Source organism: Hyperoodon ampullatus (genome assembly GCF_949752795.1).
Source record: "Hyperoodon ampullatus genome assembly, chromosome: 2".
NCBI classification, from domain to species: Eukaryota; Metazoa; Chordata; class Mammalia; order Artiodactyla; family Ziphiidae; genus Hyperoodon; species Hyperoodon ampullatus.
In genome coordinates, this window is record NC_136915.1 from 994,646 (window position 1) to 1,017,904 (window position 23,259).

General features: G+C 57.3%; 1 protein-coding gene across 3 annotated transcripts in view; it reads left to right on the forward strand.

Moving 5' to 3' along the window:
- The window catches only part of PRKCZ (protein kinase C zeta), a gene marked incomplete at its 5' end in the record, with an annotated part of 100,422 nt that overhangs the window by 20,130 nt on the left and 57,033 nt on the right, over positions 1-23,259 (forward strand). The window lies entirely within an intron of this gene.

Here is a 23,259-nt window from a genome sequence, read left to right on the forward strand (position 1 = left end):
CCTGCAGAGTGACCAGAAAAAAAAGAAAAAAGAAACAAATCCAGTTTTGTTCAGCTTTGTCTCAAATTATTTGCAATAACCTGGAACAGCTACTTTTCCACCTAAAATGGACTTCCAGTAAAATGAACAGTCTCCTGGTTCCGCTTGGGTTTTCTCGAGTTCTGCACAGCTGGGTGTTTGGAATGACTGGAGGAGAGATGGCTGAAGGCAGCAGTTGTGACACCAAACGCATCTTTTGCTGGTTTTCCCCTTGGACTCGGGATAAATTTGCATTTCCCATCGAAGCCCACTGTCGATGGGATGGTTCCGTGAGTTTATGATTTTATAGTCTTAGGGTTATGCCAGCTTTTCCCGTAAAAGCCAAACGATACATTTTTGGGGCTCTTTGGGCCGTTTAGTCTCTGTCTTGGGCTCTCAGCTGCCGTGTGGTGTGAGAGCAGCCCCAGTACGGCAACGGGGGAGCGGGGCTGTGCTACCACGGGTGTTACCGATGGAAACCGTCACAGCTTCTGGGGACCTTCTGCTCCAGTGGCGCTTCTGGAGTTGCACGGAGTTTCAGACACCCTCGCACGGTCACTCGACGCCGGGTCAGAGAAGCTCCAAGGTGACTTCAGGCTGGAGCAAGGGAGGGAGCTGGAGTCCAGACCCAGAGCTTTGGCGCGGACTCTGTGTCGGGAACACGGGTGAGCGTAGACTCCTGAGCCGGCTGCCTGCCTAGAGGTGATCAGAGGAGGGAGGCCTGAGCCGGGGTTGCTCACATCCCCAGCACACGTGCCGGCCTGAGGGTGGGGGAGAGAAGTTTCCAGCATCTTCGTGCCCCCAGTATGAAGCCTGACCTCACAGGCTGAGCACAAGCACTGGGGGCTCCAGGGAGGTGGGCCGAGTCCCCTCGTGATTTTGGAATTGGAGGGAAAAGCCGGCCAGGGCTGGATGCCGGGTGTGGTGGGGCCTGGGGCGGGGGTCCGGGGTCCACTCTGGCCGCGGCCGGCACGACACAGACCCCGTGGGGGGGCCCACCTCCCGCCTCAGGCTGGAGCAGGTGTGGGTCCAGGCTGGTCACCCCGATACTTGCCTCCTTGGGAGCTCGGTTCCCCCATTTCTGCCCTTCCCGCTGGCCCCCCCTCGGCCCCCCAGAGTAGCAGCAGCACCAAGACACACCTCCTGACCTGGGTTCGCTGCCTCATTGACCGGAGCCAGGCCTTCTCTCCTTCCCCTCCCCCCGGGCCACGGTGCCCAGGGCTTGGGACCCGTGAGCATTTACGCTGGACCCATTCTTGGCCTCAGCGATGCAGATCGGAGGTCACCCGCACTCTGGTGGCCACGGCATCCCCGCATCCCGGCCGGTGAGCCTGATGTGGTGGCCCCAGGCCCCGCTGGGCTCTGTTCCCCATGGATGCTGCGTTTGAGCAGCTCCGGGAGGCCGAGCCGCTGCCCTGGGCTCCCTTCAGGTCCATTTCAATGCAGAGATGCTTGTGGTCCTGTGACGTCAGCTCCTCGACATCCAGGCCGTGTTTTAGCTGGTGCCTCAGCTGCCGGCTCCAGCTTCCCAGGGGAGCCGGGTACCACCCGGGCCTGGAGACATGAGGAGGCAGGGATGTGAGAGGCGGGGGACGGGCCGGCCAGCCTTGCTTTAAATATCTGCCCTGGTGTCTGAGACCCCCTTGCCTATTGTCGGGTCCAAGGGGAGCAGGGGGCAGCGTCGGCACGTTCAGGGAAGGAGGATGCCTCCTTTCATGCCCACTGCTCCGTAGAGCATAAAGGATCCGGCCGAGGAGGCAGGGGAAGAAAGCCCGGTAAGTGATGCGCCTCTCCCGGCGGGGCAGCCGCGATGGTCCGCGTCTCGGCTGTGTGACGCCCGGCCTGCAGCCTCCCTGCTGCACAGATGCTCTAAACACAGGCGCGCCGGTGCCACCGGCCCCGGGCAGGGATGTGGCCGCTCCGAGTGCACAGGGGGAACAGCGCCGAGGGGTGACAGGTTTTAGAAAAACAAGCCCCAGGGGAGCGTGCCCAGCGAGGGATGCGGCTGACGCGGGGGGAGGGGGTGGGTGGGGAGGAAACCTGCCCCTGAAATTGGACGGTATGTGACCGAGGCCCGGCCGCGCGGCTGGTTGGCTCTGGGAGCAGCCTCGTTTTCATGTGGCAGCCTGGCCGGGGGCCCTGCTCTCTCCCTGGGAGTTTTGCTGCCGGGGCTTAGCGGCGGAGGGTCTGGAGTGAGCGTGCATGTGTGTTGCCTGCTCTCCGCTCCGCGTTGCTGCCGCCTGCGTGTGGGCAGCACCACGATGGGGCCGCCCGGGGCCCCCGGCTGCCCAGGCTGCCCGCGGCCGGCACCTGTTTCCCAGCCCTGAGCCCCATGCGCAGAGCGGCTGTGCTCCCGCAGCCCCGGCGGTCCTGGCTCTGGCTCCGGCTCCGCGTTGAGGGCAGGCAGGTCGTGTCGGCGTCTGGCTTCTCCGCCCGGGCCTGGGAGGTCGGCGGCCGGGTCCCTGTTCTGACATGACTGGAGGTAGACTCGGACGCTCCGGGGCTGCACGTAGCTCGTGGGGAGGTAGGGATGTGGGTGCTTTTCTGACGTCCATTTTGCAAAAGGTGTTTTTGTAAAAATCAAAAACACCAGCAGGCAGCCCCCGCCCACCCAGGCTGGTGGGGAGCAGGGTGGGTGGGCTGCTGGGTGGTGGGTTCCCCACCATGTGGACGGTGCTGGGGTGACGGGGAGGCTATTCTGGCAGAGCCGCCCCTCCCCCAGGAGCAGAAGGACTGTTGAAATACCGGCCACCCTGCAGCCAGCCCGGGACTCGGAGGTGACTCATTTGTTTTGGATCCTAGAATCACAGAACGTAGGGTGCATTGGAGGGGTGCATGGGAAAGGGAGATGGAGCGGGTGTTGGCACACACGTGTACCGGCCAAGGAGCAGAAATTAGCTGTGTCATAGTTTCTTCAGGGTGTCTTGGCCTCTTTCCTTTCACACGATCACACGCTGCCCATGCAGGGCTGGTGGGACCCTCAGGGCAGACACGCTGCCCAAAGACCCAGGACGTGACTTCCGGGCCTTGGGGTCTCGGCTGGGTTTAGTCAAAGCCGTGAATGGGGGACAGGTGGGAGGAGTGAACGCCCCCAAAACCACAGCCATCCTGTGTTGGGGCTGCCAGGTGGGGCAGTGGCAGGGCCCACCTGTATCCGTGTGGCTTCACCACTCTCCTGTCTCTGCTGCGTCAGCCACGACAGGCCGCCTTCACAAAGTTCAGAGCTGCTGACAGTTACGTAAGGAGTGTGAGCTCCGTAACCTTCCAGACTTTACTGCCAGGGCTGCCTATTAATCAGTTGGTCACACAGAGCGGCCGGGAGCCCCTCCGGGCGGATGTCACCCTCCACCCCCTGTCCCTGGGCACCGACCTGGGGGCCCTGTCAGGGTTGTCTGTTGTCCCTGCGGAGACGTCCTGCTTCAGAAGCTCCCCGTGTTCCCATCTTGTTCCCTTTAACATATGAGCAGTGGGTGGGGGGGGGGGTGCGTTTACCCCCCAGGACGGAGCGGATCCCATGGCAGTCCAACCCTCGGGAGGCCCATCCTCCTCAGAGCTCCGGTCGGAGAGTGCCTGGCTCAGGCTCCAAACCCTACTGAGCATCCGAAGGCCTGGGGAGCAGTTGTTTCCTGCTGTCGTGGGGCTGTCATGGGGCTGTCGTGGGGGGAGGAGGATGCCCTGAGCGCTGCCCGCCAGAGCCAGGGCCCAGCGACGCCCAGCCCCGCGGAGGACCAGCCCTCTTTCCGGGTGTCATGTCTCTGTTTACATCAAAGAACAGAGAACGATTCTTTTCCATGTTTCCCTGCCTCGCTCTCTGGGAAAGGCGTGTTTGGGGGCTGTCGGGTCTGCCCCCCGCCCTTGGTGGATCTCTGCTGCCGCTGGGCCTTTGCTCGTCTTTTCCTTCCACTCTTGCAGGGCAAGTGGCACTTGGGGCTACGGCTCCACAAGGGTCGGATGGGCGTTTCATTCTCTAGTGGGGTCCCCAGCTCCCAGCCCAGGGGTGGGCACCACGCAGGCTCTCTGTCCATAAAAGCTCGTTGCTTTGTGGGAGGGGCAGGAGAAGCTTTGTCCAAAATCAGCCGTCTGAGCCAGTTACTTACCCAGTGTTTGAGTTGTTTTGGTCACGAAATCATGGCTGACATCATCCGTTCAGGAGGTGGCACCGCAAAATCCCCGCCGTGTATCTGGACGTGGCAGTTTATTTTTAGGATCATCCTAAAATGTAGAGTAGGCCACCTCGTTGATGCCTGGCTTTTCCTCCGTGTCTCTGAGGCCTCCACCCAGGCCCAGCCGGATTCTGATCCCCACCCCAGATAGCCGAACCATGAGCCGGTAGGTCCCCGTTTCCTCCAAGAGAGGTTCCAGATCAGGAGAGGCAAGGATGCTGAGCTGACAGCTAACAAACCTTTCTCGGTAGTTATTTCAAAGGTGCCGAACCGTGGTCTGACAGCTGTGGAGGCTGTTTCAGTTTTATTTCAGTCCATGATCATTTATTGGGTGAACCGGAGATTGTCCACGCAATGCTGGGAGGGTGGGGTGGAGGGGACCCTGAATTTGCATTTTATTGTTTAATTTGGTAGTTTGCATGTGTCTGGTCTTTTTTTTTTTAATTAACAAATTTATTTATTTATTTTTGGCTGCATTGAGTCTTCATTGCTGTACTCGGGCTTTCTCTAGTTGCGGCGAGCTGGGGCTACTCTTCGTGGGGGTGTGTGGGCTTCTCATTGCGGTGGCTTCTCTTGTTGCGGAGCATGGACTCTAGGCGTGCGGGCTCAGTAGCTGTGGCTCGCAGGCTCTAGAGCGCAGGCTCAGTAGTTGTGGCGCATGGGCTTAGTTTCTCCGCGGCATGTGGGATCTTCCCAGACCAGGGCTCGAACCTGTGTGCCCTGCATTGGCAGGCGGATTCTTAACCACTGCGCCACCAAGGAAGCCCTCCCTGGTCTTTTCAAAGTCTGCTTTTCTGCCTGTCTCTTCTGTGGGAAGTTTAAGAAGAGTTGATGTGTGGCAGTGGGGAGCATCTCTGTGTGTGGGTGCGGCGAAGAGCGCCTAGGAGGGAGAGCTGGGGTCAGCACCCCAGGGCTGCCCTGGTCAGGTGGCCCCGTGGCCCCCTGCCCTGCGCCTGTTTCCTTATCTGTGATGTGGGCTTGTTGGGAGGATGGAACAAGGTTGTGTCAAACATGGAGGGGCTGGGCGTCCCGTCCTGGTCAGGAGATGCGCCTGTGTACAGTTTGCGTTGTATATTGTTTTCATACCTTGGATTTAATTTTGAGTTTTATGTTTCGATTTTAAGGTGCTGAATAGTCCATGTGGTTTAAAGAGAGAGAACAGGTGTCGCCATCCCTCCGCCACCCTTGGCATGTATTTCCAGATTTCCGGATCACACTTTTCCGTTGGGGGCGTTGCTTGTTCCGCTCTGCCTCTGGACACGTCAGCTCAGCTCTCCCTCCCTCCCTCCCTCTGCCCCCAGTAGGGTTGTTTTGTCATTGACTGTTTATATCTCGTGGTCATGAGCCACCAGCATTGGATTTCCTGTCTTGTACAACTTGTAGTTTTTCTTGCTGTTAATACTTGTCTTGATTTTTGTCCTTGCAGTTTTCTAGAAGTTCTGCCTCATATTTGCCCATTATCTTCCCAGGGCAGGGACAGCCCTCCCGGGGCCCCCCAGGCCCTGAACAGCATGTCCAGGACCTCCCTTTGCCTTCATCCCGCGATCTCCTGCCGCTCTGCTCTGCCCGCCGCCTCCATCCCTGGCTCCCCCGTTCCCTTTCTTGGCTTCATCTCTGGTTAAGACGTCCTCCAGAGATGTTCTGAAAGGGGCCCCGGGGTTGGGGGTGGGAGGTAAGTCTTTTGAGACCTGGAGTGGAAGTGCTTTTACTTGAGCGGAACATGGGTGATAGTTTAGCTGGGTATGGAAGCCTGTTAGAATCGCCCCCCTCGGCACCTTGGAGGAACCGACAGTGGTCCACTAGTTTCTGGTCTGATCGTAAAGTCAGAGGCCATTTTGATTGTTGTGTTTTGTTTTTGTTTTTGTTTTTTTCCTGCTGAAAGTTTCTAGGAACTTATGTCTTCTCTATTCTCAGGTTTCACAATGATGTGCCTGGATGTGGGCCTTTTTGTCTCTTGTGCTGGAACTTTCAACGTGGAAACTCAAGGCATTCCTGATGGGAAGGTTCTGTTCAGTTATTTCTTTGATGGTTCACTTTTGATGGTTCTGTTACCGTCTTTTCCCACTGGTGGTTTGTTGGAACTCCTGGACTGGTCCTCTGATTTTCTATTTTCCACTTCTATTTTATTTTCTAGGTGATATTTTCAGTTTTTCTTGTCCAAACCATCTACTAAGTGTGTTGTCTTGTCCTTGTTTTTTAACTTCCAAGAGCTCTGTTTTGTTCTCTGAAGGTTCCTTTCTAGAATAGACTGTCCAGCTCTTGTTTCAGAGCTGGAAGATCACAGTATTTCTTTGAGGTTATTAATTGTGGCAAGAGGCCCCGTCATGTAAAGTGATTACATGAGTCACTGAGCACTTCTCTGGCTTTAAGCCTTCACAGGCATGAATCCTTTAATCCTCATGCTGCCCTGTGGATACCTGCTATTACTGTTTGTGTTCCGTGGAGAGAATGCCACCCAAGGCACGGAGAGGTTAGGTCATTTTCCCACAGCACACAGCTGTGCCTGGTGGAGCTGGGGTCCATCCCCCGCAGGCTGGGCCCAAGTCCAGGTTCTCTGCCAAGGGTCAGGCCCCTGCTCAGACCCTCGTAAGTGGAGCGGGATTGTGGGTGAGAGTCCCCGCCACTTCAAGAATCAGGTACGTGAATGAGGCGCTGGCGCCCGCGGCCAGGTCTGAGCAGAGCAGGGCAGGTGCCGGAAGAGCTAGTGTCTTCCTTCTAAACGCGTTCTTCTGCCCTTCCCACTGCGTGTCCACCCAGGTGCTTTTTTTTGGCTTGTATTGCTAGGAGGTTTCCCCTGGCCCCCATGACCCATGGTCATCTGCCCATGGGGATGACTGGTGCAGTGTCCTGGCTGGGCTGCTCCCGGGAGGCCGGGGGTCTCAAGCTGGGTGACCAGGCTGCCGTCATCCCCCGCAGGATGGCCCCTCATTCTGCGCGCCGCCAGGGTGAGGCCAGGGGTCTCCTCCTCAGAGACCAGGAGCCTCTGAGTTGAGGCCTCAGGGGGCTCCGCCCTGCCCCGTCTCCTGTGACCCCCGGCCGGCCGCCCATCTCCCAGGGAGCCACGTGGTGCCCCTGCTCCCACGCCCCCACCCCCGCTCCTCTTTGCTGTGACGGGTTTATCGGTGCTTTCCTTCCTTCATTCAACTGTGGTCTTGGGAGGAAATGTAGGAGAATGATTGTGCTCCTGCTGCTGTGTTTACCTGGACACCATGTAGGTGATTCTTTCCCGAGGCTAAATTATGCAGGAGAACCAGCGCTGGAACAGGCCTTCGCGGGTGGATGTGGGCGAGTGTGGGCATCTGGAATCAGCCTGTCCGAGGGCCCGAGAGACCGTGGGACGGAGGATGCGGGGCTGACGGCGGCGTGGGGTGGGGTGGCCCCCGGCGAGGGGCAGCGGGAGGCGGCAGGGCTGGCGTGTCGCGGGCGCTTCCCAGCAGTGGTCTGTGCGTGTGAGTTGATAGACTTTATGTTTTAGAACAGGCTTGGGTTTAGGGAGAATTGGGACGGCGGCACGGGACCCGGTGGCACCAGTGTGCACATCGGTCACAGCTAATGATCCCACGTAGGCACATTTCCACAAGCTCGAGCCCCACCTCACTCGGGATTCCTCAGTTTCCCCTCGTGTCCTCTTCCCACCCAGGACCCCACATGACATTCAGTCGTCATGTGTCCTCAGGCTCCTCTGGCTGCGACAGGCCTCAGATGCCCTTTGTTTTTGTGACCTTGGCCGTGTGCAGGAGTGCTTGCCAGGTGGTGGTCCACTGCCCCTCTGTTGGGGTTTGTCTGATGTTTTTCTCACACTTAGACTGGGGTCAGGGGCTTGGGGAGGAGCCACGGAGGCGCCGCCCTTCTCATCACATCACGTCGGGGCATCCGCTCTCACATCACCAGGTGACGTGGCCTCGCTAGCCCGGCTGAGGTGTGTCTGCCAGGTGTCCCCCTGCAGAATCCTTCTTTCTCCCTTTGCATCCTCTCCTCTGAGGAAGGTTGTCAGCACAGCCCATCAGGAGGGGAGGGGGCGTCCACGCGGATTATCTGGGCTGTTCCGCTCGGGGTGTTTGATGTCCCTTCCATTTCTTTCTTCTTTCTATCAGTCTGGACTCACAGATGGTAGTTTTGTACCTGGGATTCTCATCCAATATGACTTTTCTTCTTTTGTTGCCCACGTTCCAGCTTCGGCCCCTGGGAGCTCCTCAGGTGGGTCTGGGGAGCGTGAGGGCCAGACCGCTCGCCAAGAGGGTGGTGCTGGGGGCTTGGAGGTGTGAGGTGGACCTGGAGCCCCCGTGGGCGGTGAGGCGGGGGGATCTCTGACCCCCACAGGTGGGGACACAGGCTTTCCCTCCGTGCCTTCACCCAGGAGAGACGGTGAGGGCAGGAGGGCACGAGAGGCAGCACGACGGTCGGCCTCTCACGGCGGCTCAGCTCCCGCCATCGGACGCGGGATCTTCCCGGCGAGCATGGTCCGTTCTCTTCCGTCCTGTCCTTCCGTAAAGCGGTGATGGTGACACAGGCCCAGCCCCAGCCATTGCGGCTCCAGGTGAGGCCCCAGGACGGACGCCGCAGCAGTGCTGCCCTGGGAAAGCCCAGGCGTGTTTCTGGCTACTGACCTGACGGGCCTGACCCGGAGCAGCTGGAAGTGGCTCCAGTCAACCTTGGTGGCCGCGCGCGCCCCGCTCTGGTGCTGTTTGGGGAGGGGACCCCATGCGGGTGACCATGCTGGGGGGCTGGGGCTGCCGAGCGGCCGTTCAGGACGGAGCCGGCAGATGGCACCTCTCCGGGAGCAGGTCCGCCGGTGCCGTGTGTACCTTGGCCGCTGCGGAAGGTGGATTCACGTGGAGGCTGTAACTAACCGACCCGTGAGTGTGAGGTCCGCTGGTTGAGCGTCCAGTGACTGTTCTGTGATGTCAGCAGCCGAGCGCTGGGAAAGGCCACGTTCACGCTGGGGTCCCTTCTGCCAGTCTCCCTGGTGTCAGTGCTCCCACCGCGGCCGACCCCCAGCCGCCCAGCGACCCGACCGCAGGCAGAGCTGGGGGAGACACGCGGTCATCCGAGAGGGTCGGCGGGGTGACACGGACACCGGGTCCCAGCTGGTTGATGACCGTAGCTCAGAAAGTGCCACTTGTCCCCGGGCTCCGGGCCGGCCTCCTTCAGAGTGGCACCCGTGGCCTCTGACAGTCGGCAGGGGAGCCAAGTAGCGAGCGGCTCCCGGGAGCGGCCCCACAGACGGCGGGCAGGGGCAACACGCCCACCATGGTGACAGGACCGAATGTGAAGCCGCTGTGAGGGTTGTCACACTATGGACCCTGGTCTTAAACACCTCCTTCCCGGGTTAGCGTTTCATGTCTCACCTGAAAGCATCTGGGTCTCAGAACGGACCCCCAGAGCACGCACACCCTCGCCTCTCGCCAAACCGTGTTCTCGCTGATCACATTTTTTCCAAATCCTTTGTCATCGGAGCTGCCTCCCCGAGCCAGTGCCGCCCACCAGCGGTCCTGCTTCCAGCACGGGCGCCTCTCAGGTCCATGGAACGAGAGGAGGTCCACGGTGGAGCCTGTGGCCTGTGTCCCCCCCCACCGTGGTGTCGGCGTCCGTGGGAGGGTTGTTCCTGCCGTGGAGCTCCCGTGGCGTTTTCTCTTTCCACCTCTCCCTCTACCGATGTCGTTGGCATTTTATGCTGTAAGGAAGAGCCGCCCCTGCTCCCCTCCCTGTTTAAAAACAACGTCGTAGCCTCATGGGGTACGACATTGAGGGGTTTTCTAAATCATGAGTTTATTAAAATTCATGTCCGTCATTCCTTTTGAGGCTCTATTTGGCCGGCAGAGCCTGGGGAAGCGGCTCCCGCCAGCTTGGGGCGCGTTCCCACCAGCGTTTGAGGGCGTCCCCACTTTCTGGTACAGTCACCTCTGGGATCAGCAAGCTCGGTCCCGGTTCCAGCCCGGAGCTGCTGCCGCCCTGAGGACCTGGCCTCCCCGGGGTGGGGGAGGGCCTTTAGAAGCAGGGCTGCGCTCCACGTGCCCCTCACTCCCGGGAGGGGGACCCGAGCTCGCGCTCTGACCCTCGAGCTCCCACCGGGACTGGAGCTGCTGCGGCTGCGCCCGCCGCCGTGCCTCTCGGGCTCCCTGCCCACGCACCGGCCCGGTTCCCTGGCAGCCTTGGTCCTTGGCCTCGGCTCCCCCGACGCTGGTTCAGTTCGAGCGTGGCTCCCGGGGGTTCAGCCTAGGTTCCGTTGTCATCGTCCCCACGGCTGTGTCGATGTAGTAGTCAGTTGGGTTTATTTATTTCTGTCTGCACTCAGTTTTAGGGTGTGTTCCTCATCCCTATTTGTTTATTTTATAGAAGGGTTGTGTAACACATGAACATTCAAAAATAAAAGCTGTGTGCAAAGATTCCTGCTCATGTACCTTCGACCCATGTGCACCCAACTTCATTAATTTTTTTGGCCTATTCCTGTGTTTCTTTTTGTAAAACCAGGTGTGTGTGTGTGTTATTTACCTTTCTTCGTTACACAAAGAGTACTGTTCTCTGCTTGTACTTTCTTACTCTTGTCTGCTTTTATATGTACATGTGTATATGTATTTAGAATGAGAATAGAAATATAAATAAATGGTAGCTTCTAAAATACTGACAGCATCCCAAAATCTAGAAAAATCACTAATTAGACTCACCCTTAAATATCTGCTTGGCATGGTTCTATACTGCATTTCTCCCAATATGTTATAGCTGCAAACGTTTTGATTGCCTTCTCAAATGACAATTTTGCAATATTTCCTATAGAGAAACCTCAAAGATAATTACCTCCGTCTTTCCTGTCATATAGTTGACAAAATTTTACTTTTTGGCCATTTAGAAAATCTTCTTTTTGGCCTCACAAATTATTATTGGAAACATCACGTCCATTTTTAGGATTGTTTTCAAATTTGGGGAAAACCTCAGTTTCTTTCATTTAAGGTCTGTAAGACTTCAGAGCAGTTCAAATTTTCCTGTACAATGACTCATCTTACAGATTCTTCGAGATGATAATCATGCATTTACCATTTTGCTGTCCAGGTCCTCCTCGCTCTAGACACACATTGTATGAATTTTGTGTAATCTTCGTTCATGTTGTAGTTTTTAGAGATGCTTGAAACGTATGACTTGACTCAGTATTTCTGTAAATGCGTGAAGCATAGCGTGTCACCCAGAACTACCAGCAGCCCCTCGTCCTGCCACAGGTTTGTGCCCACTAACGTGATGATGCTTTAAAGCTATGACGGGGGTGCTGGCCATCGCCCTGCAGAGCATGTGGGACCAGTCAGACCCCTGAGCATCAGACACTCCACGTCCACCCACATTCCTGATACATCTTCAGTTAGCCGTGGCCAAATAACACATGGTATAAAAATTACCATCTCAACCCTGTCTCTGATTCTCTTTATTAAGATTTTATGTTCTAGAGCAGTTCTAGGTTCACAGCAAAATTGAGAGGAGGACACAGAGAGCTGCCGTACCTGCCCTGCCCCCAGGCACAGCCTCCTTTTATCAGCACCCCACCAGAGGGTACACTTGTTACAACCCACGAACCTATGTCATCACCCGGAGCCTGTGATTTACACCGGGGGTCACTCGTGGTGGTGTGCGTTCTGTGTGTCTGGACAAACGTATGATGACGTGTACCCACCATTACAGTATCATACAGAGTAGTTTCACTGCCCTAAAAATCCTCTCCCTCCCCCCAACCTCTGGCAACCACTGATCCTTTTACTGTCTCCATAGTTTTGCCTTTTCCAGAATATCTTATTGTTGGGATCATGTAACATGTATCCCTTTCAGATTGGCTTCTCTTCTTGAGTAATATGCATTTAAGATTCCTCCATGTCGGGGCTTCCCTGGTGGCGCAGTGGTTGAGAGTCCGCCTGCCGATGCAGGGGAAACGGGTTCGTGCCCCGGTCTGGGAAGATCCCACATGCCGCGGAGCGGCTGGGCCCGTGAGCCATGGCCGCTGGGCCTGTGCGTCCGGAGCCTGTGCTCCGCAACGGGAGAGGCCACAACAGTGAGAGGCCCACATACCACAAAAAAAAAAAAAAAAAAAAAAAAAAAAAAAAAAAAGATTCCTCCATGTCTTGGGGCTTCTCTGGCGGTCCAGTGGTTAAGACACCATGCTTCCAATGCAGGGGGCACGGGTTCGATCCCTGGTTGGGGGACTAAGATCCCACATGCCACGTGGCATGGCCAAAGTAAATAAATAAATAAATAGATAATTTAAAAAAAAGATTCCTCCATGTATTTTCGTGACTTGATAGCTCATTTCTCTTTAGTGCTGAATAATCTTCCATTGTCTGGAAGGACCACAGTTTATTTATCCATCACCTGCTGAAGGACCTCTTGGTTGCTTTCAAGTTTTGACAGTTATGAATAAAGCTGCCGTAAATGTCTCTGTGCAGGTTTTCGTGTGAACACAGTTTGCAGCTCCTTTGGGTAAATACCAAGGAGCATGATTGCTGGATTGTCCGGTAAGGCTACGTTTAATTTTGTAAGAAATCACCAAGCTGTGTTCCCGGGTGGCTGGTCCGTTTTGAACTCCCACCAGCGACGAACGAGAGTCCCTGTTGCCGCACATTCTCGCCAGCGTTTGGTGATGTCGTGTTCTGGATTTTGGGCATCCTAACAGGGGCATCTCAACCATTTTTAGCGTGCGGTTCAGAAGTGTTAACCGTATTCTCACGTTCTACAACGGATCTTGAGGACTCCCTCCTCTTCTCTTCGGCTTTTAAACGAAGAATTCTGTGAGAAACAGGAAATAAAAGATAGGTTCGGAGCATCATGGCTTATAGGGTTAGGCTTTGTCATGGGCTAACCGTGTCCACAGCTGGGAAGGGCCCCACGACCAAGAGAGCAGTGACGTTAGCACCTTTGGACAGTGGCCTGAAATGCCAGGTGGTCCTTGCAGCTTACATGCCACTGATAAGACCTTTGCTCTGAGGGATTTTTTTTTTTTTTTTTTTGCAGTACGCGGGCCTCTCTGTTGCAGCCCCTCCCGTTGCGGAGCACAGGCTCCAGATGCGCAGGCTCAGCGGCCATGGCTCACGGGCCCAGCCGCTCCGCGGCATGTGGGATCCTCCCAGACTGGGGCACGAACCCGCGTCCCCTGCATCGGCAGGCGGACTCCCAACCACTGTGCCACCAGGGAAGCCGTGCTCAGAGGGATTTTAATGATTCCCTTATTTTTGCATAGTTTTTGTTTGTTCATTTTGTTCTGTTTTGGTCTCATCATCCAAGAAGTGTTGGTGTCGTTACCAAAGGCCTATGACAAGATATCCAGCGATGTGTGTATTATGTCATCAAACAGATTCACTGTAGGCAGAGTGAACAACTCAGAGGTGGTCTTTCCTCTGAAGCTGGCGTCTTGGGGGGTCGGGGGTACCATCTTCCTGCTCCTGTGTGTGGGGAGGGCGTGGCTGCTGGAAGTGACCTGCCACGGAAGAACGTCTGACCTAACGGGGTGGGCACCCGTCCCGTCCGGCCGCCGAGGAGCTGGCACTGGTGTGGAGGCAGTGAGGGCAGCGTCTGGGGGGCCACAGCAGCGGGCGGTCTGGCCTCGAGGTGGGGCTGCGGGGACAGCGGTGAGGGGCGGGCTGCTTGGTGGCTGGCACGTGCTGGCCGCCTGGGCACGTGGCTTGAAGGCGTCCTTTGTTCTGATGGGGTGGAGCCAGTGCTGAATAGCAGCTTTCTCTGCGGCCGTGGCACTGAGGGCTCTGCCTTAGATGCCCCCCGCCCCCCGGTTCGTATTCCAGTTCTGCTGCTTCCCTCCTGTGTGACCTTAGGAAGGTCGCAGCCTTTCCTTATGGACCTGGCCCAGGCTCCGCCTCCCTCACCTGGATGACCCTGCCCCCTGCAGGCGGAAGGGGCCTGTAAATGGGGTCTCACTGGGCCGTAACCCCCTGTCACCACCCCACCCCGTCTAGCTGGGCTGAGGGGGCCCTCGCTGCGGGAGTCCAACCTCCCCCTGTAAAAGCGGCTCACGTCAGGAGGGCTGCAGGCCTCCGCCCTCCCACCCCCGTCTCCTTCCCCATCCCATTGCACACCATCCCCCCCCAACGAAGACTCACACTGACCCCCCCGTTTGTCCTCTCCCCCAGCACCCAGGCTTCTGTGCTGCCCCCCACCCAACGACCAGGGTGTGGCCTCTGTGAGGGTGGGGTCCACCTGCTTCCACCTCAGGTGTGTCCTGCCTGGGACACACCCATGTGTGTGTGTCCCCTGCATCGGCAGGCGGACTCTCAACCACTGCGCCACCAGGGAAGCCCCTAAAACAGCATTTCTGGTTGAAAAGCGGCACGTTGAGTACAGAAAATTTGAGACGCGCAATGAAATGGAAGGGGAGAAGTTGAATTGCCCCTGACGTCGCTCCCTGGCGAGCGGACCATTTTTAATTCTGTTCTATAGCCTCGCGTGCTTACTGATATTAAGGAAATACGGAGGCGTCAGGTTAGTTAAAATTCCTCCCTGTCTTCAGCTCACACTGGTCGGGACTTGGCCATGGGCGGGCAGGCACTGGGGTTCGGGCTGTGCATGCGGTGGCCCCGGGGACGGCGGGTTCCCCTCGGCTGCTGCGCCGCGCCGGCCCCTCTGGTCCACTCTTGGTTTCCTTGGTGCAGAATCCCAGTCACGCCGTCAAAGAACGTAAATACGTTTTTATCATTTAAAGTCTCGTGAACCGGCGACTTCCCTGGTGGTATGGTGATTAAGGCTTTGCCTTGCAATGCAGGGGTGCGGGTTGGATCCCTGGTCAGGGAGCTGGGGTCCCACGTGCCTTGGGGCCAGAGAACCAATACATCAAACAGGAGCAATATTGGGCTTCCCTGGTGGCGCAGTGGTTGGGAGTCCGCCTGCCGATGCGGGGGACACGGGTTCATGCCCCGGTCCGGGAAGATCCCACATGGCCGCGGAGCGGCTGGGCCTGTGAGCCATGGCCGCTGAGCCTGAGCGTCCGGAGCCTGTGCTCCGCAACGGGAGAGGCCACAACAGTGAGAGGCCTGTGTACCACAAAAAAGGAAAAAAAAAAAAAAAATGGTCCACACCAAAAAAAAAAATCTTTAGACATAAGTAAATAAAAATCTCGTGAGCTGCTGGCGCCTGTCACGGTGTGTCTGGGTGCACTGTCGCCTGAGCTCTGGCATCCGCCTCTCAGCTTGGGAGATGGGACACAGCGACGGTGGTCCCTGGGTGCCGCCCCCCACATTACCTTTTCAGTTTTTATTCCCTTCCTGAACTTTCTGCATGTCGAAGAGTTGACTCTCCAGCTGGACAGTTGGAGAGTCCATCACGCGTCGGCGTCCTCATGTGGGTGAGGGGCTGGGCGGGTGTCTGTGCCTCTGTGCTGCCGTCCATCATCTGACCGACCCCCGGGGACTGTCCTGTTGCAGGGGCCTTCGAGCCGCAGCCTGGCCGGGGGAGGCCAGTGCTCCCCTTTCGTCCCGGGCCTGCCCGGCCAGGGGAGGAATTTAGCCACTTGGTCCCGACCTTTCTGAGACGTGGCTTCTATGTGTGAACTGCGTGTGGACCCTGGGACTCACGGGTGTGTGGGGGAGGGGGCGAGAGGTGGGTGGTGGGAAGAGGACCCTATCACCGAGTTCATTATGTGAGACCCTGTTTCAGCCCTGTGGGGAGAGGGGCCGGGGAGGCTGAGGGCGAGTCTAAGGATTTGGGGCCTGTCTCCGTCAGCTCAGCTGCTGTAACAAACATACGCCAGGCTGGGCGGCTCAAGCAACAGGAATTCCTCACGTTTCTGGAGGCTGGGCGTTGGAGACCTGGGTCAGTTCCTGGCGAGGTCCTGCTTCCCGGGCTCCTGCTGTGTCCTCACGGGCTGAGAGGGCTAACTCAACTTTGGTGAATCTTCCTCGAGTTTTGAGGGCGCTGATCCCATCATGGGCCCCACCCTCGTGACTTCATCTCACCCTAATCGCCTCCCAAAGGCCCCGCCTCCAAATACCACTGCACTGGGGGTCAGGGCCCCCCCAGATGGATTTGGGGGACACGGACATTCTGCTCATGGCAGGCGTCGAACTCAAAGGCACCGGGAGGGTGTGGAGGGTCCGGGCGGCTACAAGGAGCAGGGATGGGAGGGAGGGGCCTGGAGAGCAGAGAGGTCACCAGGACACGCGCTCAGAGGGGCTGCGTTCTGTGCAGTGTTGGAATGAGGATGTGAGTGTGAGGATGCCCAGGGGCTGAGGTCAGCCGTGGAGACTCCAGGCTCCGGGGGTTGCCTCCTGTCCTGCAGCCCCTCCCCCTGTCAGGGTCTGCTTCCTGTCCCCCCGCTGCTGAGGCAGGGCGACTTAAGCCACCCAAGTTTATTCTCTCTCAGTCTAGAGCCTGGTGTGGGCAGGCTGGCTCCCTCTGAGGCTGAGAGAGGGTCCATCCGGCCCCTCCTGGGCTTGGAGACATCGTCACGCTCACACGGTGAGCTCCCCCCGCACCTGTGTCTGAATTTGCCCTTTTTATAAAACCACCAGTCATTTTGAGTCAGAGGCCACCCTGTGACCTTATTCTAACTTCAGACATCTGCAATGACCCTATTTCCAAATAAGGGCACATTCTGAGGTGCTGGGGGTCAGGACTTAGCATTTGGATTTGGGGGGACACAATTTGGCCTGAACAGTCCCCGCAGAGGTTGAATCCTGGGGTCCCCATAGGCTCACAGCCTGGCAGGTTTGCAGTCTTCATGGCCAACTGTCCTTGGTGTCCTCTCCTAGTTGGGAACCAGAAGACTGCCTGAGGATTTATAGTGGATGGTTCGTGACCAACCGTAGAGGACCCCGCTGACCAGGGCCCCAAGCCCAGTGTCCCCACAGGGTCCATCACACCACCCGGAGGACACAGCTTCGCTGTGACACCCTCCCCTGCGGCCATCCCTTCCCGGACAGGAGGCCCTGGTCACTGGGCAGAGTACTGAGCTCACGTAGTCTTGGAGAAACACCCAGTGCTTCTCCAAGGAGGCCCTTGCACATGTAGTAATGAAGCTCCCAGCCCCGTTTCCTGTGCCCAGTGTGTGGTTTGCTCTCTGGACCTCACGCAGCTTAAATGTCCGAGATAGAACCCGCCCAAATATTTCCACGATATTAATTTAACTTTCTGTATGAGTTACAGAACCTCGTTTTTCTCGATGTTATGATCTAAGCAGATTATAGAATACACCTTGTAAATACCGCTTTTAAAGACCACCCAACGTACCATCACATGGATACACTTTAATAAAAGGGTCGGAGAACTATGGGCCACACACCAAATCCAGCCCACCGCTGTTTTTTGCTGTTTTTTAAAAATTGTAACAAAGTACACTTAACGTAAAACTTACCATTTTAACCATTTCTAAGTGTACAGTTCAGTAGCGCATTCACACTGTTGTGTAACCATCACCACCATCCGTCTCCAGAACTTTTTCATCTTCCCAAACTGACACTCTGCCCCCGTTAAACACTCTTCACCCCTCTCCCAGCCCCTGGCCCCCACCCTTCTGGAAGCCACCATGTGAATCTGAGTCCTCTGGGTCCTCTAAAAGTGGCATCATACAGTACATGTCCTTTCGTGTCTGGCTTGTTTCGGCATCATGTCCTCAAGGCTCATCCACATTGCAGCAGGTGTCGGGATTTCCTCCTTTCTAAGGTTGAATAATATTCCATCGTATGGATGGACCACATTTCACTTATCTGTCATCCACTGATGGACACTTGGGTTGCGTCCATCTTTTGACTGCTGTGAATAATGCTGCTCTGAAAATGGGTGTACAGATCTTTTGGGAATATATGCACAAGTGGAATTGCTGGATTGTATGGGAATTCTATTTTTAAGTTTTTGAGGAACCACCAGACCATTTTCCGTAGGAGCTGCACCGTTTTACATTCCCACCAGCATGTACAGGGTTCCAGCTTCTTCACATCCCCACCAGCCCTTGCTGTTTTCTGGGTTTGTTTTTTTTTTTTTTTTTTGCGTTACGTGGGCCTCTCACTGTTGTGGCCTCTCCCGTTGTGGAGCACAGGCTCCGGACGCGCAGGCTCAGCGGCCATGGCTCACGGGCCCAGCCGCTCCGTGGCATGTGGGATCTTCCCGGACCGGGGCACGAACCCGTGTCCCCCGCATTGGCAGGCGGACTCGCAACCACTGCGCCACCAGGGAAGCCCTCTGGGTTTGTTTGATAGGAGTCACCCTATTGGGTGTGAGGTGGGGTCTCACTGTGGTTTTGACTTGCATTTCCCTGGTGATCAGTGACGTTGAGCATCTTTCCTTGGCTTCATCGGCCGTCGTCTACTGTATCCTCTTCGGAGACATGTCTGTGCAGGTCCTTTGCCCATTTTAGAATTGGGTTGTTTGCCTGTGTGGTGTTGGGTCGTCCTGGTCAGTGTGCAATGACAGACCACAAGCGTGCACATTGGGCTCAGCCTTCTCCACTTTAACCCGATGGTCACCACGTCACCAGAGCAGAGCAGGGGCGGTCCAGGGCATTGGCTTCAGGGTGGAGAACAGACGTGCGTCTGCGATGTCAGTGCGAAGGTGGACTGTTGTTTTCCTTCTCTTTTACGTCTTCTGATATTTTCCAAGTCTTTCCTCAGCTTATTTTTATAGCATACAAATTCATTAAGAAGGAAAAAGACTTGTGTGGAGGAGGAACTTTTGAATCAGAAGGCAATGGAGGGCCTGTGAGACACTCCATCCCCACGAGGATGTGGGTCAGGGGCAGCACGGCTGCAGTGAGATGTTTCCCTGCTGTCCCAGACCCTCGTCCTCCCACGGGGTCCGCCTGGGGGCAGCTGCACCGTCTGTGTCCAGCCCTCCCCGGATGCTCCATCATTTCAGCACTCCCCCGCCCCCAGCATGGTTTCCTATGTGCGGCGACTCCTGGGAGAACAGAACGAGATGGAGCGAGCCTGGGGCTCTGGGCCGTCTGTGGGGTGATGGGGGAGCCTGGGGGGGTCGCTCAGCTGTGAGGAAGGCAGGCAAGCAGCGGGGTCCCACTTCGGGGCCGGCCCGGGGGGGCGGAGCACAGGGCGACCGGCACCTCCCTCTGCTCCCGGCCTCCCTGGGAGCGCCTGCTGGTAAGTGCAAACCACCTTCTCTTTGGGGCCTTAAGAAGCACTGGGGTCCCGTGCACCTGAAGGTCACGGTCTCATTTAGGACGGAAACTTCCCTGAGCTCCACGTTGATGTTCTTGGAAGTGAACAGAACAAGCATACATTCTTCATGGGTTTTTAGCTGATCTGTTTTTGTACAAAGGGAGCTTTTAAAGTTAATTATTTTTAAGCACTAAAGGCTGGTTTAGCTGGAGGCCTGGTTTTCAAGGTGAGCAGAGGACGAGGGCAGTGGGGGTCCAGGCCCCTGTGCTCAGAAAGGAGGGGCCGGGCGGGCTGGCGGAGTCGGGCGGTGGCTCTGAGTGTCAGTCCCAGCCAAGACTTTTTTTTTTTTTTTTTTTTTTTGCGGTACGCGGGCCTCTCACTGTTGTGGCCTCTCCCGTTGCGGAGCACAGGCTCCGGACGCGCAGCCTCAGCGGCCATGGCTCACGGGCCTGGCCGCTCCGCGGCATGTGGGATCTTCCCGGACCGGGGCACGAACCCGTGTCCCCTGCATCGGCAGGCGGACTCTCAACCACTGCGCCACCAGGGGAGCCCCCAGCCAAGACTTTGAAACTCAGCTCCAATATCATAAACCTGACGGGCCTCAGATGCACTTGCTCCCCACACGGGAGCTGCTCTCGTTTCCGAGGGTGAGAACCAGGCGCTGCCTGGCTGCTCCAGGTCCAGACCCGGCCCAGGATGCACGGGGATGCCGTGTGCCGGATCATTGGAGACAGACGCACAGAGAAGCTGCAGCGCCTGCGACGGGTCTCCTGCTTTGAGGGAGGCTGCAGCTCGAGGCCTGGGACCCCCAGCCGGTGGGGAGGAGACGGACGGCCCATGGGCTGAGCTGGCAGCAGCTGTTCCCTTGAAAAGTGTCTCCTCCTGGGTATGGACAGGCATGGGCGGGTGTGGACACCGCGCAGACATGGCGTGGTCAGGCCTGGATGCTGTGTAGACAGGTGTGGGTGAGTGTGGACACACTGTGGATGTGGATAGACAGGTGTGGACGCCATGGACAGAGGGACCTGCGGTACTTGGGCCCCCCCTGTTCCGGAGACTTCCCCACACTTGGAACTGCACTGGGCACGGCCGCCTTGGCGGGGGTGGGGGGTGCCAGGTAATTGCAGGTGTGGACACGGATGCTCACCTGCAGGCAGGGCTGTGGGCACGAGGTAGAGAGGCCTCGGTGCTGGGTCCTGGTCCACGTGTCCCTCTCCCAGTCTGACTTTGGGGGCCACATCTCCTGCTGGACACCTCTTTGTCCCCACCCCCTCGGGTGACCTCCCAGCTTGTCACGTCGGTGCAGCCACGTTCCTTGGGAGCCCACACGTCCTCTGGAATGTTCCCTCCGATGCGCGGTGTTGGGGTTCTCCTTTGCCATCACTGCCCCCACCTCCAGGGGCAGCACCTGTCTCTGTCTCTGGACCCCGTCTTTGGCAAGAGATGGAAGAAACCTGGTTCCAGTCTGAGCTGCGCATCCCAGGTGCGTGGCCGCGTCCTTGTGTGTGAAGGTGCAGGCCCACGGCGTGGACAGTGGTCACCGCGGGGTGTCGGGTCTTTCCTGAGGCTCCTGCCGCGGCCCCCTTCCCGCCCTCGGCCCCCCTTCCCCGCCCCCGGCCCCCCTTCCTGCCTCCGGCCCCCTTCCCGCCCTCGGCCCCCCTTCCCCGCCCCCGGCCCCCCTTCCCGCCTCCGGCCCCCTTCCCGCCCTCGGCCCCCCTTCCCCGCCCCCGGCCCCCCTTCCCCGCCTCCGGCCCCCCTTCCTGCCTCCGGCCCCCTTCCCGCCCTCGGCCCGTCTCCTGTCGTGGCTGTTCTTGGCCTTGAATTAATTTCTCGCTTTCCAGTCATTTTCCTGAAAGCTCAGTTTTGAGCTCTTTCACTCTCCTGTGTCTATAACAAGCCCTGCCCGGATCCCCCCGGGCCCCCCACCCGCTTGCATGGTCTCCCCAGGCCACCACCGAGCAGGGCCAGGGACCCCAGCCGTCAGCATCTGACTCCCTGATGGTGGCCGTGGAGAAGTGGCTCCCTTTGTTCCTTCGAGCCTGGGACTTCATCCCTCTGAGGGGCAGGGTTTCCGTGTGCCCAGGACACTCACGCCAAGATCATAGGTCCCTGAGGGTCAGGGCAGTGCCAGAGGCCCAACTACCAGGAGGTCCAGAGCGCGGGCCTTGGCATCCAGCAGCCCCTACTTCCCACTCTGGTCTTGGGCGAGTCACCTCTTCTCTGGGCCTCCATTTCATCTCCAGGTGGCAGATGTGGACACAAGGAACTGAATCACGTGGATTTTTGGGGGATTAAATGCAACAGTTTGTAAACATACTTGGCACCAAGCTTGTCTTCAGTAGGTGCTGGAGCCAGTGTGCTAATGTTGATGTATTTCTGAGTGGTAGGTAACAGTTCTGGAGGAAGCGGCTTCGGTGCGCTGCTGCCGTGGTGGTTCCACGGGAATCAGAACAGTCCTGGGCTGTAAGTCGCAAGTCAGGGAACGTGGAGCAGCATCCACTGCGGACGTCAGGTTTGCCCCTGACTCATGGCTTCTCGCAGACACCCAGGGGTCCACTCTGACCTCAGTCTCTGCTGAATCCTCAGCTGGAGTGTCAGCACACGCACACACGCACACACACACAGAGCCACCGGGGTCCTCACACAGATGGACTTCCTTCCTTCCACGTACCTGAGTGGCGGCCCCCGGATGCCGGGTCGGGCAGATGCTGGGAAAACCAGTGACCTGGAGGATACACTCCCAGTCTCGCCTGGTTAATGAGCAGATGTGCAAACCCAGATAATTTAAAGTTCCAGGTTGTAATTAATGTAAGTGGCACCAAGACGGAAACACTGGGTAGTGGGGCTGGTGCAGGGGGCTCAGGAAGACCTGGGGGGCGAAGGAGGTGCTGGGGCGGGGCGTGATGTGATCCCTGGGGCGAAGCGCAAAGGACCGCCGACATGGCCGTGGGACGGGGGTTCCTGGTGGGGGGAGGACGGGGACCATGGCTGGTCAGAGGGTCTGGGAGGACCTGCGGGTGGAACCACCCAGAGGCGAGGGTGAGGGTGGGGGCCACACAGGAGTCTCCGGTCACCCCTTAGTTGTGCATTTTGTGAGCCTGTAAGGCGTTTGTTCAACAAAACTGCATCCTGGGTGTGACCAGTTTGCTGTTCCAGTTAAGTTAGATGTCACTTGTCCACATCCAGCTAGATCAGATGACTTGCAAGGAGCAGAAAAACCTTGAATTGCATTTTCGGAGTAACGAAAGTGAGATGAGGATGCTCTCCGTGGGAAAAGACAGGCTTCGGATTCCGCACCCTGGTGGCAGCGAGCTGCGTGCACTGCGTGCTCTGAACCAACTGGTTCAAACCCCAAGTTATTTCTTGTCTTCGTGAAGCACGTAGGTATCCCCAGGGTCTTCCTGACCCCGTGATCATGGCCCGAGGGCACAGGAGGAGCTGGTCTCAGCCCAACTGCAGGCTGCAGTCTTTTCTTTGGTTTAATTTTATTTTGCAGTGGTAGAGGCTGTTTTGCTACAATTATTTCAAAATCTGCCACCTGGAAAAAGACGTCCATTGGGGGACCATCTGTAGGACCCAGGATTCCACAGAGGCTGCAACTTTTGTGCTGGCATCTAGCTTTGTCACCCTGTTCGCCCGAAGGTCACCAGCTGCCACCAGGACCTCTCCTCTGTCCCCACCCCCGTGGCCCTGAGCTGCCCTTTCCTGCTGGTTGCCTTCCTGGTTTCCGAGCTCTGAGGTTTGCTCCCAGGGCCCGGCCCCTGGATCTGAAGGCTGTGTCCCGTCCTCTCCGTGGACAACCTCGTGTGGTCACTGTTGTGAGGGTCAGCTCCTGTGGACGAGGATATCTGTGTGTCATGTTTTGGCAATTCTCACAGTATTTCAAACTTCATTGTTATTGCATTAGTTACGGTGATCTGTGATCGGTGATCTGTGTGCTTGTTTTGGGGGCACCACGAACCACCCCCTTCTGAGATGGTGAACTTAATCCGTGA